The sequence below is a fragment of the Empidonax traillii genome, unplaced genomic scaffold, assembly GCF_003031625.1.
Source record: "Empidonax traillii isolate 1590-97213 ecotype Southwest subspecies unplaced genomic scaffold, ASM303162v1 scaffold212:size762246, whole genome shotgun sequence".
In the NCBI taxonomy this organism is placed as follows: Eukaryota; Metazoa; Chordata; class Aves; order Passeriformes; family Tyrannidae; genus Empidonax; species Empidonax traillii.
Window position 1 is genome coordinate 482,775 of NW_020955405.1, and position 16,302 is coordinate 499,076.

The 16,302-nt window shown below is 38.1% G+C and overlaps 1 long non-coding RNA gene across 1 annotated transcript in view; it reads right to left on the reverse strand.

The window, feature by feature from the left end:
• Positions 1–3,512: 3,512 nt before the first annotated feature.
• LOC114059261 overlaps positions 3,513–16,302 on the reverse strand; it is a 37,267-nt gene continuing 24,477 nt past the window's right edge. The window contains exons 2-3 of the long non-coding RNA XR_003571629.1: positions 8,742–8,852; positions 3,513–3,523 (exon numbers count right to left, since the gene is read on the reverse strand). This is a non-coding gene — a long non-coding RNA (uncharacterized LOC114059261). The remainder of the gene's footprint in view (positions 3,524–8,741; positions 8,853–16,302) is intronic.

Sequence of the window (16,302 nt, forward strand, 5' to 3'; positions counted from 1 at the left end):
CCTAATATGCTACCTAGTTCTAACATGACAGTCTTGTATCATCTAAGTGTCATATAACCTTTCATATTGAGAGCAGATAGCAATATATGCTGCTTTTCACAGGGCATTTAACAAGACTGAAAGAATCTTGTATCACTAGTACCCGTTATTACATACCCACTCCCTTCCAAACCTCTGACTGCCAAGCACAGAAAGGTGTTGATTGTATTTTTACCTTTCCGTGGTGTACAACAATAGAAAACTTGGTCTTCTTCATTTCACTGAGCCTACGCTGTCAGAGAGGGACTGTGATAAGCATTCTTCCTGTGAAGACAAGTTAAATTAGGAGAGACAACAGAATACAACAAACAACGAGAACTAGAAATCAAGGCTTTATAGTTTAGAAGTTGGGGTGGCTGTGTTGTTGCCAAGAACTCACCTCAGTCCTCACTCTGTGGCCAGTATTAAGGAACTGCACCTATGTAGTTTCATCCTGACTTTAGATTCCCAAATCTGAAATAAAAGAATATCTGGTTCAAAACCACTGAACTGTGCAACTAGATCACAATTTCTCAGGGGAAGATAGATATACAGATCAAAATTCCTCATCCAAATAAATTCCTTTAGAAACTTTGTGAGAGCAAACATAAAAAGCAAAGGGAGATGGTTTCTTTCTTTTTTTTTTTCTTTTTTTTTTCTTTTTTTCCAGCTCCTATGAGACAATCAGAGCACACAGAAAATTGTTTTATTTCTGCTCAAGGATGAGTACATTGGACAATATTCTGTACTTGTCCACACTGCTCAAAAGGATCCACATTTTGAGAGTCCCAAACCAAGACCAATTTTCTGTTTTCTTCATTAAGAAGACCAGGAATCTTGTGGTCTCTTTTCAAAAGAATGTCTTTGTCCAGAATCTTGCCTCAGAGATTTATTTTCATTATGTTATTTAGAACAGAACATTGGAATGACTTCCTAATTTCTTTGGCAAATCTGTTGTTAATCTACTTTATTCCAAGCATTTTATAGACAGTTTCTTACATGATGTTCTACTCTTAAGTTCTGTAATTACACACACACTGGTCAAACTTTCTCTTGACCAGAAAAGACTTGCAGTAATTCTAGTAAATTGAAAGGAAAAGTTTGGGGAAAAGAGTAGGTTGGTTGAGGAGATAACTTACTGCTTTAGATGTGATTTTTGTTCTAACAGTTGCTATGGGTAATGTAGTTGCCCCTCACAGAAGAGTGACAAAGCCTGTCTTGTAGAAGTTTTGTACAGGTTGTTTTGTTGTCTGTTTTGTGTTTTTGTTTTGTTGGGGGTTTTTTTGTTTGTTTGTTTGTTTTTTGCCTGGGGTTTGGATTTCACAAGGCTAACTAGATTGCCCTTGTCTAGGCAACCTGGGGGATGAAGCCAGATGGTGTCTGTGTGCAAACTGCAAAGAGTGAAATCTGGGGAAGGATAGTGGCTGAAAAACAGGGAATAAAACCCTCTGAATTCGATGAGTGGGTAAAGTACAAAAAGTTAATAAGAAGTCATGAAGTGGCATGTCAAAGGTAATGAAGGTTGCTTTTCACAGGCAAAGATGTATTTTGAGGGGAATGCATTTGGACCTTTTTCTAGAGTCCATTCAAAGCTTCCTTCAGCAAGGTTTTCTCTCTTTCCTCCTCAGTGGAAGTCTTATGAGAATTCTATTAACTACAGAAAATTCATCTAAATTCTTGTTGCTAGATATATACCTGTATATGCAAGAAAAAGAAATTATTTCAAACAACTCCAGTACTAGACGAGTAGCACAACTTGAGCACAACACTAACAGCTAGCTCAGCAATCAGCAGCAATGCCTGAACAGTCAACTATAAAAGTTCCCATTTTGCGGTAACCTGATTTGACTGTTTCCTCTACCAAAATGTCCTATTTCAGTGACTTAAAATACACAGGTAAGTCCCACATTTTGTGCAGCTGAAAGTGCATGCACCCTGAAAATCTGGGTAAATGTGAGCTACTGAGAGCAGCAATGAGTCTCTTCAGAGGAAATGGTGCACTCTTCCTGTGTCATGGTGGAGGGGGAAGGAACAAGGAAAATAGAGACATGTTCAAAGTAAAGATCTTCTGATGGTGGGACTTTCACACATTTTATCTGATATTTACACGTATGGTTTCACAGAAATGCTCAAAAGGGAAGATAGAGGCAATAAGCAGCACATGCATGACCTGCTTCCTGTGTTTATTGAGAAGGGTGTGCTGAGTGCCAGGCCAGGCTGGTAGGGCAGCAGTGAGAGTTGTGGCACACAGTTGGTGACACTATCAGAGCTGTGGCAAGAGCTGGGTGCAAGGGCACAAAATGCACACATGTAAATGTGGCCAATCGGAGTCCAGTGGCAATTACTTTCCTTCCTTCTAAATTGGGTCATTTGCAGAGCAGCATTTTTTATAATGGGTTTAATGTTTATTACATTGATGTTTATTACTCTATCCATACAGTATTTTGAACATTTTCTGTGATAAAGAGTGTTAGATATTTTAATTTTCTACTGTCAGCATTTTAGTTTTCACATCTAAAAAGCACACACAGTTCCACACAGAGATGTAATCTCTGCTTGATTGTTTACCATTCCAGTGCTATACCCTTACTTATCTGTTCTCTTTGGCTAATGTGGCTTGATGATTTCACTCTGTGTTTTCCCTTTTCAATTGTATACATCAGATAGAAGATATTTATACTTCCCTTCCATCATGTGACACATTTTCATAACGCAGAGTGATAATGTGGCAGACTTATTTTTGCAAAGAATTAGCCTTGATCTACTCTCTACCATGTCTTAGAAACTAGCACTAATTTTTACAGTACGAATTAGGGAATTCAAGGTATGGATGGCTTGACAATACTAAATTCTATGTGTTAAATTTTCGTAAAAATTCAGTACTCAGTCTGAAAATTCATTTGTTATTTAAGGGTAATTCTATTTCTGAAATGGCCTCTTTAAAATTGTATCTGCTTCATCTCTGTGCTAGCCTGGTCTCTCTGATATGACTGATGCTTTGGAAAGCATTGCCGTGAAAGGAGACTACGCTTGCAGCAGTGTACTTAAAAGCTAATGGTCATCCATCTTCTCCTTTACAGCATGTGCTGGGATAAACAATCGGGAAATCAGAGGCTTATGGAGGCTTCATGGAAAAGAGGTGAATCAGAGTTTCACTGAAAACTTGTTGAGGTTGCTAGGCTGCAATTTTAAAGGCGTTCAGTGTTGCAGATAAATGTATACATAGCTTTCTGTAAAGAGCTTAGGTGCCTTAACTCCACTTACTTCAGCTCAAGGTGACTGCTTTCAGACTCCTCAAAACTGCAATAGGCAACTACTTGAATGTTACAATACCCTTAAAAATCTGAGCCCCAGGCCCTGATGATCAGTAGTCTTAGCCTGCCAGCTCAATTCAGTCTTGAACTCTCTACTGTATGAGTGTTGCTGCCAACCCACTAGAAGTAGGTCATTACCACTGATCTGAACAGTAACTCGGAAGTAATGAATGGGAAATATCCCTCTTGGCCTGTTTTTGTTGTTGTTGTTGTGACATAGAAGTGAAAAGCTAACCATACCTTTATAACCTTACTATCCTAGCCCTCCAGTCTTACCATCCTTCATACCTCTAATTAAGCATGCGAAAAATAAATATCATACTGACAGTCCCTCCTCAGGCTTGGTATGAGTGACCTGACAACATCCAGAATATTCCTATGAAAAAAGATGTTGTGAAACAATTTTTCATTTAAAGATTTTTTTTTAATTGTAAATATATATTTTTTTCTTAGTTTAAAAAGTAACAACATCTGAGCTAGGGTCAATGTGTTTCAAACTACAGCAAAACCTACACACTCTGGTTAAAATAAACAACATTTAAAAAAATTTGCCAGCAATACTTTTTTTAAAGGCAGACGAATTTGTACATTTAAGATTATATCAGATCTAGCAAGCAAAAATATTTTCTTTTTCCATTCCAACTAAATCATACATTATTTGGGGTAGAAATTTGGCAGGCAACTCTGTTGTATAATCTCTACAGTGTGGCTGGACTGATTTCTTTATCCTTTTCTGATAGATGGATGTCTAGCCGAGCTGTGAATATATTCAGTGGTGCTGATTCCAAAGCTTCATTCGGTGGCTGGTTTCCTTGGCTATGAGTTCTTATGTTTATAAACTTTCCCCTGATATATATAATTCTAATTTTTCCCTCACAATGCTTAGAGCAACTTCTTTCTTGTTTGCTTGCTTGCTTGCTTGCATTCTTAAGTAATGAGAATAATCCAGTATTTTCTCTTTTTCATTTACTTCTTATTGCAGACAATAAGGGGTCACTTTAAACTTCCTGGAATTAACACGATTGAAATAATCTCAATTCAACATTTTACCGTGGGCCTTATTTTGCAAGCCTGCCATCACTTTTCTTGCATAGCTCAAGATTTAGACAACTTTTTAAAAACATATCTAAAACCAGTTACTGTACTTCAGGACATGACCATAAATGACCATAAAAAAGACTAAAGTTTTCCCTTCTCATTATGTATGTTTCCAAGGATTGCGTTGTATAAATTGTTACACTAGCTGATTATGTGGACCTTTCATCATGCTAGAAAATGTAAGAGTTGCAGAGCTGAAAAATATCATTGCTGCAAAGAGAATGACATTGATTTTTGAGACAACACTTAGAGAGACTAATTCTAATCAGCCAAGAAATTAAACAGTAGATCAGCATCAGTGTTAATCCCACTGAACTGGGTAGCTGGTGTCTCTGTAACCACTACAGTAAAGTCAAGGATGGAGAGATTTATTTTAGAGAGAGTAAAGACAATGTAAGAAAAAGACACCAAGCTGTGAATTACCACTTTTGAAAAGGAGATGCTTTTAGGAACTGATGGGGGGCCTAAAATTGGCTTAAATGTTTTGGGAAGCTTTTCTACATTGGAAAACTACAGCAGATTATGTTAGCCAAGCAGCTCCAAGCTGCATCACTTGGTAACAGTTCATGGCTGAGGACCCTGAGATAAAGGAGGCTGAACTACATCCTGAATGCAGAGGAAGGTGATCTAAGTCCTATCTTTCCTCCAAACAATTCCCACCTGCTAAGAGCTAAGGCTATATGCAGAGTTTTGTACATTCCCTCCCAAAGTGCCCAGTCACAGTCCTTGGCGCAGTATAGTACATCTTTTCTGGATAAACTCCATTAGGTGCATTAGAACACCTTTTGGTAGACATAGCTGTGGGTTGGATTTTCACAAAATCATCTATAAATCAAAAGTAGTAAGTACCTGATAGCTTTTGGCAATTCCTCTAAACACCTGTTTATCCTGTCTTTGAACAACTGATTGCAAGTGACTGGTCATTGCAGCTTCATGGGTCAGACAACAGGATGCATGAACACACACAGAAAGATGGATCAGGATAGTATGCCTCTGGGAGTCTTTTCTATTAACAGGATGAGCAGTTGGTTCAGACTGTGTTTGCTCAAGCTTCCGGACACATCACATTCTCGTATGACTAGTGGGAGCTGTACCAGAGTCTGTTCCGTGCAGACATTAATCTAATTTGCCAAGGCATTCTCACACTACTAACCTGGCACGCATCTTTCTAGTTACCATGTAATCATTTACATTTTGTCAGTAGTTACACAGTACCAAATGTGCCAAGACCAGGTCAAATATTTTTGACCATTTCTCTAGTTCAGTTCCAACCATGTAAAGTAACTCAGCCAAATCCAATTATAAAAGAACTGCTTCATCTGGCCATTCATCCCTTGTAGCGACAATTAAATAAGTTGTTTTAGAGTAGGATTGTTATGGCCACTAAGTAGAAAACTAACAACTACCTCAGAGCTGACCTTGTTTGCCTTTTAGCCACTTTTGCCATTTCCTCTAAGCTGTGAACCCTTTAACCCCTGCATGTGCATCTGGATCAGTGTGTTCAAGGAACACTTAGTTCTTCTTTTCATTGTAGGACTGTCACTTTTAGAACTTGAGAAATGTGGTTCCTTTTTTAAATAAAGGAAGTCTGAGTAATTCTGTGAAGCCACAAAGACCACACTCCACATACACACTTATTCCAACACCTTACATCATTTCAGGTTTTGAAGTTCTGTTGTCCAGAATAACATTACTAAAATGATAGCGATTTTAAGCTGTCATGTCCATCTAGGAGAATTGCTTTCCTGACACTGAGGACAAAATTTCCCAAATCAGAATACTATACTTGCAAGTTTTCTTGAAAAAACAACAATTTGTTGTGCCTCCATCTGTTTACTCAATAATTTGCTGCTAAGCATTACTACAAACCACTTGGCAACATTGCTTCCATGTTGAAGAGCCACTAGATACCATCTGACATTGAGAAAAGTTTGAACTTGCTGGGATACCTATTTTTGCATTTAGATGTGCACCTCCCAGTGGATCACAACTGTAGGATGCCACATACCTGTTTGCTACCTGGAACATGTAACTGCAGTCCTCGAAAGAAGTAGACAGAAAAGCCTGCTCTCTGATTAAACCATCCTTCCAGGCATAACTGCATTAATGTGCAGTCTAGAGGAATGCCACTTTGAAATCATTCCTACATAAAATACTTGCATGGCCATTATAACATCTAGCACTGCAGCAGGAGGCATCATGCTTCTGCGCTGCTGCTGCTGCCGCCTGTTACCATTTAGGTAGTATCTGCTTCAGCCAGTACCAGAACATTGAAGCACAGGCCATAGTAAACTCAATGAAAACAAAAGTCACAATGACCTTGAGGAAGCAACTAGGGACTATCTGCATGGACGTGGCCAAACCTCTGGCAGTACAAGCTATCCCCCTGAGCCCTGCAAAGCAACAACATATGCACTACTCACCTTAGAAAGCCAACAGACATATGGGAGATCCAGGATCAAATAGCAGCAGAAGATAATCAGCTCACCACTGGTATATAAACAGATATGTAAATGCTGAACCTGTCAGGTCCTGGGACAATCTGTCAGTGTCCATTGCAGGAGCATACATGGATGCTAGTACACCATGCTCTTCCTCACTTTCTGAGCAGGACACCTTGCTGGGAGGCTTAAATTGCTCTTGAGATGGGATAGCCAAACTTCCAAGTCCTACTGAGTCACAGCCTACAGACTCGCTCCTACTTTGATATCATATTTAAGGGCAATGACAGTTCTAAGGCCAGAATCCCTTACTAAGCAAAGGGAATGTTGTCAGTGATTGCTGAGGTTCAGGAACACAGGACCTTGCCACTTCTAGACCAAGACAATTAAATATGGTGACATTTCAGGTATGAGCAGTTTTTGTGATATGATTGGAGGATGACAGAATGTATGTCTTTAGGTGGGTGAAAGAAAAAGAATTAGGCCAATTAATTAATTTCCTGAATGCTGCCTAGTACAGCTCAGGAGAACCAAATTCTAATTTGAATGAAGTGTCAGAGAGACTAGAAGTCTTATTAATACAAATACCTACCTAAAGACACTAATGTAAATGAAATAAATTGCCAACAACAATACTTTCAATTCATAAAGAACTTCATAGACAGGATTTTAAGAGAACCTAACTCTGACCATTTAAGTTTATGGTAAAACTTTCACTGACAACTGCAGAAGCAGGCTGCAACCTCACAGAAACTTCTTTTAAAGAATTTTTAAACTTTCATTTCACTGCTTTAAAGCACTTTGCAAGCACATCCACCTCAGAGGTTTTATATATCTGGTAAACCTAAAACATATGATGAAGAAATAACTTGTTCTAAGTCACAGAAGAAATCTGTGTCTGAGCTAAAAATTGGACTCAGAACTGATATCTTATCCTTCTCTGTGGCATGGGAAAATCCTCTCACTGAGTTTTCAAGGCCACAGGACAGAAATGTTACTATCTATGAGTTAAAGCTGCTTGACTTATTTATAAAGAAGTGGCTATGATGATACTTGTTCTCTACAGTTTTCCTTATTACAAAATGGAAGAGAATTCTTATTTTAAGGTGTCCATTCCAGCTTAGTTAGGCTGAATTTTAAGTGTTTAATGCACTTTAAGTGAGATCATAGAAACTTTAAAGAACCTAACTTGTTTAATCAGATCCTTTCAGCTGTAATGCTCAACTATTTAAGGAAAAACAATCAATAGCCATAACAGAAGCACAGAGAAAACACTTCAAGTTTCCTTACTATTTTATACTACAGAAATCAGAAAGACAAATAGATTCTTCTCCTTGAAATGCTTAATATTCTCTCTGAAAATAAACAAAACATTTATAACTACACGGATGATTTTCAGCATGTGACATCTGATAAATGTCAGTTCTTGGGGAAATGATGAAACACTGTATATAATAATAATTTTTTAAAAAGTAGAGAAAAACAAAGAAGAAAACACACCCAAAAAAAATCCAGAAGAACAGCAAAAATTAGACAGTGAAGAAATGGCATGGAGGCAGACTTCAGGAAATATATTTTCTTTTCCAGTGTAACATTCCAAGATATTTTTAAATCACAGATATTGAAAACAGATTCCCATACAATTTTTAATCAGTTACAGTAGCCACCAGGGTTAGTGGTTCCTAACATGTGGCAAAAAATATAATACTTCTAACTCAAGCCATGTCATGCTGGTATTTTAACAGCATTCCTCATGCTATTGTTACAATTCCATTAGCTTCATGGCATTTGGTTCTTTCTGAATGTAAGAACAGAGTATCTTCCTTTCTGATATTAACAGCAAGCAGTATAATCATAATAACCATGGTACTTTTCATCCCAGTATCTCAAAATACCCCTGATTTTGGAGATGGAAAAACTCTTAATTCAGAATCATGAGGTGTCTCTCTAGACTCAGCCACCAATAAGGTCACTGTAGGGCCTAGAATGGAAAAATCAGCAAAAAGCAGCACTTCACAAACTTTATAGAGCCCACCTGGTGTCACACACGGAAGACTTAGAATTAGAAGTTGCCATCACCTCCCCATGATTTACACCACAGTCATGCTGCTCACATGCATCTCTAGGGCACCATTACTTCCTCACCCTGAAGTTTGGATCTCGACAGACAGTCAAGATTACACAGCTCTGTAATCCCCTTAGAAGTGACAGCCTCCTGGGGGGATTCTGAACAGGGACAACTGTCCCCCAGAGAGGTCAGGGAGAACAACGCTCCCCTGGAAAGCTGATGCTGTGGTCCCTTCACTGTCACTGGAGACTGTGCCCCTGGGGAGAAAGGGGCACAGCAATGCTAAATCTGATGTGGGTGCTGCCACGCACAAGCCATGGCCCACCATGTCTGAGACGTGGAACATGCCAGCCCATAGCCTTGTGATTTGCACCAGATGCAGATGTTAGGAATGCACATGCATTGGGGCGGCATGTTAACTCTTATAAAAAGAAACTAAAAAAGGTTTTACTCATTTGTGAGACATTCATATTTATTTAATGGAACTTACTGTTTATACAAAACCTGTTAAAATAAATCATATTTTAAAAAGTTACATGGTTTCATAAGCACCATGCATCCAATATTTAACATTTTAAAACTCATTAAACTCTTCATTTAACAATGGAGTAACTAGAACATTGAGATAAAAGCTAGAAAAAGAGACCTGAACTATTCATTGAATGGCAACAGCAAGAGATTCTGAAAGAGATCTTGAAAAGCTTACTGCAAAGCTAAGTCAGTGTTTTTATCAGAAACCATTCTTAGTTGGCTATTACAAAAGAAAGCATAGCTACATATGAAACTTCAAAACCAGCTACATATAGAAGTTCAATTCCTGTCATTAACACAGAATATTTCAGAAGGAGCTGCAAATTCCTTAAGAGATGCCATTTGCAAAACTGGATGGGTTTTCTGTCCTCCGACAGTGCTAAGAGTACCAAGGGGCAAATCACATACTTCCCAAAAAATTCAGTTTGGGGATGACTAAACATGATTGTAAAACTGGACAGGAAAAATGGTGATGGGTGAAAGACATAAAATCTGGAAAAGCTGGATAATATTTCAACATCAACATCCTATTTTTACACACACACACACAAAACAAAAAACAAACAAAAAAACCAAACAAACAAACAAAAAAAAAAAACACCTGGCTGACTTGAGTTTTTAATTTAATTTCAACTCTATTTTCTTGGCTTTTTTCAACAATATCACTTTTCCTTACATTCCCTGAGATTACAGGTAGGAAAAAAATCCACCTGACCAACAGTAGGGAAAGACTCATTCCAGGACACAGAGGGTTGGTTATCTGTCTCCCGCATAAAATACATTAGAACGATGGCTAACAAAGTATTGCTGAGTTATCTGATGCAAATGCTACAGGCAAGATAGACATTTTGATACAACCTTCTTACTTGACAGCAGTTATTAATGCACTTCAGATGCAAATTTGATTTTTCTTAAGCCAGAACAAGAGCTCCTGGAGAACATGATATGTACTAGCATTGAAAGTTATCAGTTTTACTTATATTAAAAATATATTTTTAATTGAAATGGTAGATTTAAGATTAAACTTTTTATTAAGATTATCTGCTATTTGCCAAAATTCACCACCATCGTCCCAAATACAATGCAAAAATTTGGTGTTTCTTTTTCATGTATTATCCAGGAATTTTACAGAAATGAAACTAACCCAAAACTAACGGTGCCCATTGCCCTTCCAAGCTCAGTGCATTTGTTTTCTTGCAAGGATGTCAACAGTATATTTAGCACCAGGGTGGAAATAGGGGAGGTTAGACTAAAAGACTCATATTACAAATTACAGGTCTGATATTCCCACTCTTGTGACGTTCCTGGATTCATGGCCTGCTCATTTCATGGTTTCTTTCAAAGCATTTTGACAGACAATTTCTCATCTGCCTAAAATTCAAAAACAGCTTTAGTAAGATGTACTAGATGCACAGAGGAAGCCTTCCCCAGAAAAATTATATTATTTTTGCAAAAGGAAGTGGCAGGGGGTTTTTTTGCTTGTTTACTTTGAAGTCCCAACAAGCAGATGAAGCAGCGAATGAAAGAGGAATTAACTGTATATACAATAAATGTGATCATCTCTGCTGCATATATTCAACTTAATTGAAATGCAGAGTTAGTCTGTATGAGATCAAGTGAGGCCTTAGACACACACAGAGTTAAATACAGAGAAGCTGTTGAGCTACTAAAAGATGAGCTATTGCTGCTGACCACAGAAAGCAAATTACAATTAAGTACACATCTTTCTGGGAAGTTTGCCAAGCGAAAACCAGGGAGAGGAGGCCATTACTGCTGATTTGCCCATGCTAGGGAAAAATGGAGATCTAGTTGCTCTAACTCTTACCAACAGAGCAATTGCACTCAGAGTGCAAAGCAAACCACTGCTAACAAGACAAATCAGGAAACAAGCGCTGAGAAAGCTGAAAGTACAGAAGCACAGAAGTAGAAATACTTCAGCTCTGCCTGTGTTACTAACTGAGCACCGCGGCAACTGCACCACTGCTGGCTGTTGCTGTAGCATGGTGTTATTTTTTGCACAAAACCAGCTTTACAAACCTTAAAGACAGAAAAGCATAAGCAAAAAATTCAGATTTATTTGCAGTTCATTTTTCAGATTTATTTGTTGTAAATGTAGTTCATTTACAGCAGAAGAAACCAGACAGATTGAAAAAGTAAAAAAATGTTTGAGCAGCACTTTAGCTTTTGATAAGAGGTACCAAGAAGAACTGAAACCATGAAGGTTAGAGTGATAACGGTAAAACACAATCAAGAAGATTCATATAGAGCTGAATTTCCTCAGCAGGCAAAGGAGAGGGACAAGTAACAACTCTGGCCACAGAGTAGACCACAATGTGAAAAAGATGAGAAGCATCTCAGCCTACCACTCCCTGTATTGGACTCAGTATTGAGATTTATTCTACTATGGGTTACAAATTGAGAGAATCCTGTTAAAAGTTAATAGGAGCAAGAAGTTGTCATGTCCTACATTATTTCAGTATTTCAGTATTATTTCCCTACAGAGAAATTGTCCACCAAGAAACAGACTATTTTGACTTTCCGTTCAGCTTTTCTACTTGGTCTTTGCTGGTAATATGTGGTACTAACATTTCTATAATTGAGATTCAGAGGAAAAGTGACTGTCACTGCAGCCAGAGCATGGTCAGCAGCATTGATGTACTCCTGCCATTCCAGCAGTGGTGGCACCTAAGCAGAGGGGAACTCTTCAGCACCAACCTCTCGTGTACCCTGTCAAGCAACTTATTTCTGCAAACGCATTCCTGACTGGGTAGTTCTGTTCTGGGTCCAACATGAGCTCCACTTCCCCTCCCTACCATCCTGGTTGTTACCAGATTTCTCTTCTATAATTTCTCATTATCTTTTCAATGTGAAAGGTTACCATAAGTTAGACTGTACACAATTCCTGAGAATATCTTTATGTCAAGTATATCTTTATATCTTATGTCCAGTATATCTTTATATCTTATGTCTAACAAGCCTTTTTTTTTTTTTTTCCTCTCCATGGGAAAAAAAAACCCTTTTGGTGTGAAAAGAAAATACTGGGAGTTTCATCTTGCATGATTTCCTAAGATCCTCAGTAGGCAAAGATAATTCATATTACTGCCTCTCACAGGGCTGGGCATCCATCTAACTATGGCTAATCCAAAAAAACTTCCACAAGGAACAAAACAATACAGCTGCAAAAGCCCAACTTCAAGCATCATATTTCTATGTAAGTCCTCCTTTGTCATTTTTGCAGTGATGAGTTGGACCTATAGGTCTTTTCTTGAGAGATTTGCCTTTCCAGTTCCACCCTCTACCAAAACACTGGAGGCAGAACTTCACAGGGGTCTCTGATGCAACAAAAGCAATGTCAGGCATCCTACAGAAGTCAAACTCATTCATTAGTCCAAAGTCTTCTTTTAACTCAAATGCTGTTTCACAGTGAAAAAAAAGTTCAGGACTCAGAATTTACCTAACTACATAAACCAATATTTCCATGCGGTTTCTATGAACTCTCAATCCAGGAACAACATTCAAGCAAAAACAATATCACAGTGAAAAAACAATCAGCCTTGACCTTAGTCCACATTTGTATGTGTAGTATTATCACCGAGTTAAGAAATTTGAAACATCTCATAAATAAAGAAGGCATTAAAATCATTTGGAAATACACAAGGAAGTGAGAGTTTCACTACTCTTTGGCAGTAACATTTTCCATGAGTTCTTTCCCAGTCTGACCATTCACAAGGCTGCAGGACTGAAGCAGAAACTGATTAAAACATGCATGGGCACGTGTGCCTGTCCGAGCTTATATGTACACACATATTTCTAAGTATGTGCTAAGGAAAGAAAGGATGTAAGGAAGATTTTAAGAAGGCTTTTATGGAGGGCAAGCTTAAGGAAGTCAGGGACAAATGCTCTCAGTAAACTGATCTGAGATTAAGAAAAAAAGGAAATGGTCGCCTTTGATGAAGGAGTTAGAATAGGTACAGCTGCATTGTGCAGGAACAGGAACTTGATAATAAAAACACTCTGATGTGGCATTTACCCCAAAACATCAGTGAGTAAAAATAAATACACATTCACGGGGCTTTGGCTATTCTGGTGCTGTTAAAATCTCTTTCGAGTATCCCAGCATCTGGGATGTGCTGGAAGTTAAATTTCTAGTGATTATTTAGGGTTGCTGCAACCAGTTACTGGACATTTGTGTCTTTTAAATTAAGTTGCACGTAACGTGAGTGGAAGGCAGCATCTGTGAGCAAAAAGGTTCTGCATTAGGAACCAGTTATTCAAGGAAAATTAGTGCCCTGAGCCACACACATTCTTTGTTGGGTTCATCCCTTTTTCTTATTAAGGTTGTTTGCACGGATTGCTACTGTCCTAAAGTCACACAAACTGAAGTCCTCTTGTTCTCACTCATTTGGGCTACTTTTTTCCAGTCCAGTACAGCTGTCAGTCAGGGTGTGATCTCTTTGAGAGCAACAAATGAGCCAGATGCATAGTTCAACGGCCAGACACTTCAAGTCATAACAAGCTAGTGAAGCGAGCTAATTTTGCTTGCAAAAGAATTAGCCTTTATTAGCCACTAATACCACTTTTTGCCCTGCGTAGCCCTTTAACCAGCTGCAGCTCCATTGACATCACATTTTGGAAAGATTACTAGTGGCACGTCTGGTTATGGAAAGCTTAGAGGGCTTCCTAGGCAGCCACCACTTATTAGGACATGAATGAACTTAATTTATCCGATGAGAATTAACTTAAGTTACCACACTGTAGGCATTCATATGGGATAAATCTTGTCATTCAGACAACACATTCTCTAAGACGTTTTGGTCTGTGTCTAATTTTTATCATATGTTTATCACATGTGTAGGTATGTAGGACAGGGCATGCATATTAGTAACTTAAAAAACTGAGGTCAGAGTTGATGGAGAACGTGTACAGAATTACAAATATACATATATATTTATACGTATTTGCATTTATGTCATCATATTTGGTCCTGTTGGTACTTTGTATTTTTCTGTCTTCTCTGTAGATTTGAGGAGGGTCAATAGCCTAGCTGCATTCATAGACCCTCACTTCTCAATATTCTAAATTAATAACTAGGATTTACAAACCCTGGCTAAATCCAGCATAATTACACTTTTTTTCCTGTGGAAGCATGCACTGATACCTTACAACTTTGTGATACTGTTATAGATCCAAAATTACAAATTAACCTGCTAATCTAGAGAACTAGACAAAGATCAAATCTATTTTAATCAGCTATGGCACTCCCTACACAAGAAAACAGTAGAAAATCTAAAGATTCTAACCAGTTCAGTACAGGCAAACTCACTTGATTTCATTTCAGAGTTCAAAGTCTAAGTAAGGAGCAAAATTATTTTTTATCCGGCATAATTTTTAAAGAAACAAAGTCCAAATAAGCTGCATAGGTTGCAATACTGAGAGAGAGAAGAGGAAAAAAAAAAAAAAAACAACAACAACAACAAAAAAACCCACCACATATTAAACAAACTGCTTGGAAGTTTTCATTACTTGAAGCTTTGAAGAAGAGGGAGAACAGCAAGTATTGTAGGTTCTCAGTTAAGCTATTTAGGTGGGGTACCCAAACCAGTTGCATTTTTTAGTAACTATAACCATAAATGAGACTCACAAAGGCAACTGATGTCTAAAAGCACTAAAAAGGCCTGGAAAAGAAAGACGGGGAGGTATCTTTATTTTAAGAGTTACCTACCTCAAAAAAAACAGGGTGTTGGCCCTCAAATACTGAAATACAGTTTCAGCCTCATGTGACCTCTTATATTTTAATTTTTTTTCCAGTCTACTAAATAAGGATAATCTACTAAATAAGGAGTGGGCCCTGAAAGGATGTGTTCCTCCTGGATTATAACAATAACAATGCACAGCAGCAATAGCATGTTCTCATATAGTTAGGCTGATCAACACACTTTAAACCTAAACTGAGTAAAAAGAACAAAGACTGTTGAATTGTTTCCTTTAGTGTACCTGATATTTTCTGTGGATCAGATGCATGGCTAGCAACATTTCTAACATCAACTTTTCATCATATAGAAAACTGTAAGGAGGGCCTCTCTTGGATCAAACTGGAAATTCTGATGGGCATATTTCAGCATGGAGCAGCTGAAACGTGGAATCAAATCATGAATACCTTCGTGGGTAGGATGTATGAAAGAAAGCAAACCCTCTATCGCTAAAAGCATATCTAAGCAGAGGGAGCCAATCCAACCAGATTTCAGGCTGTGCCAACAGAAATAATTGCACACAATTAGGAGGGGTGTCATACCTCCTTGTGTCACATGCCAGCATGGCTTTGATAAGAAAATTGTGGGTATATATCTCATCAGTGGTTGCAACAAAGAGAATTTGTCTTTTCCTTTCCTTCTGATCACATTCTACAAAGTCTACCATAATGGATTTTAAACCTGGAAGTTATTGATGAATGCAGATGCAATCAACCTCTTTTTATGATTAGGCTGGATAAGTTCCTACACTGTATATAAAAGGGTAGCCCTGTAGACATTTCTCTTGCACGGCAAAGGAAAGAATCCAGCAGCCAAAATCCCAACCATCTCATAGAAATGCAATTTCTCTCCCATCTTAGCAATACCAATTCTGCTCATCAGTGCCACAAGCAACCTTTGCATTTTTACTTCACTTATAACCTCAGAAATACCATATGAATGCAAGGCTGGTCTTCTAACTAGCTAATTGCTTATGCCATCCAAAGTAAAGCTGAACAACACATCTGGCAGCTACACTGCTCCCGTTACAGGTGCCACCCAAAGAAGGCAAGAAAAAAGGTTGTGCAGGAAAAGCTGCAAGA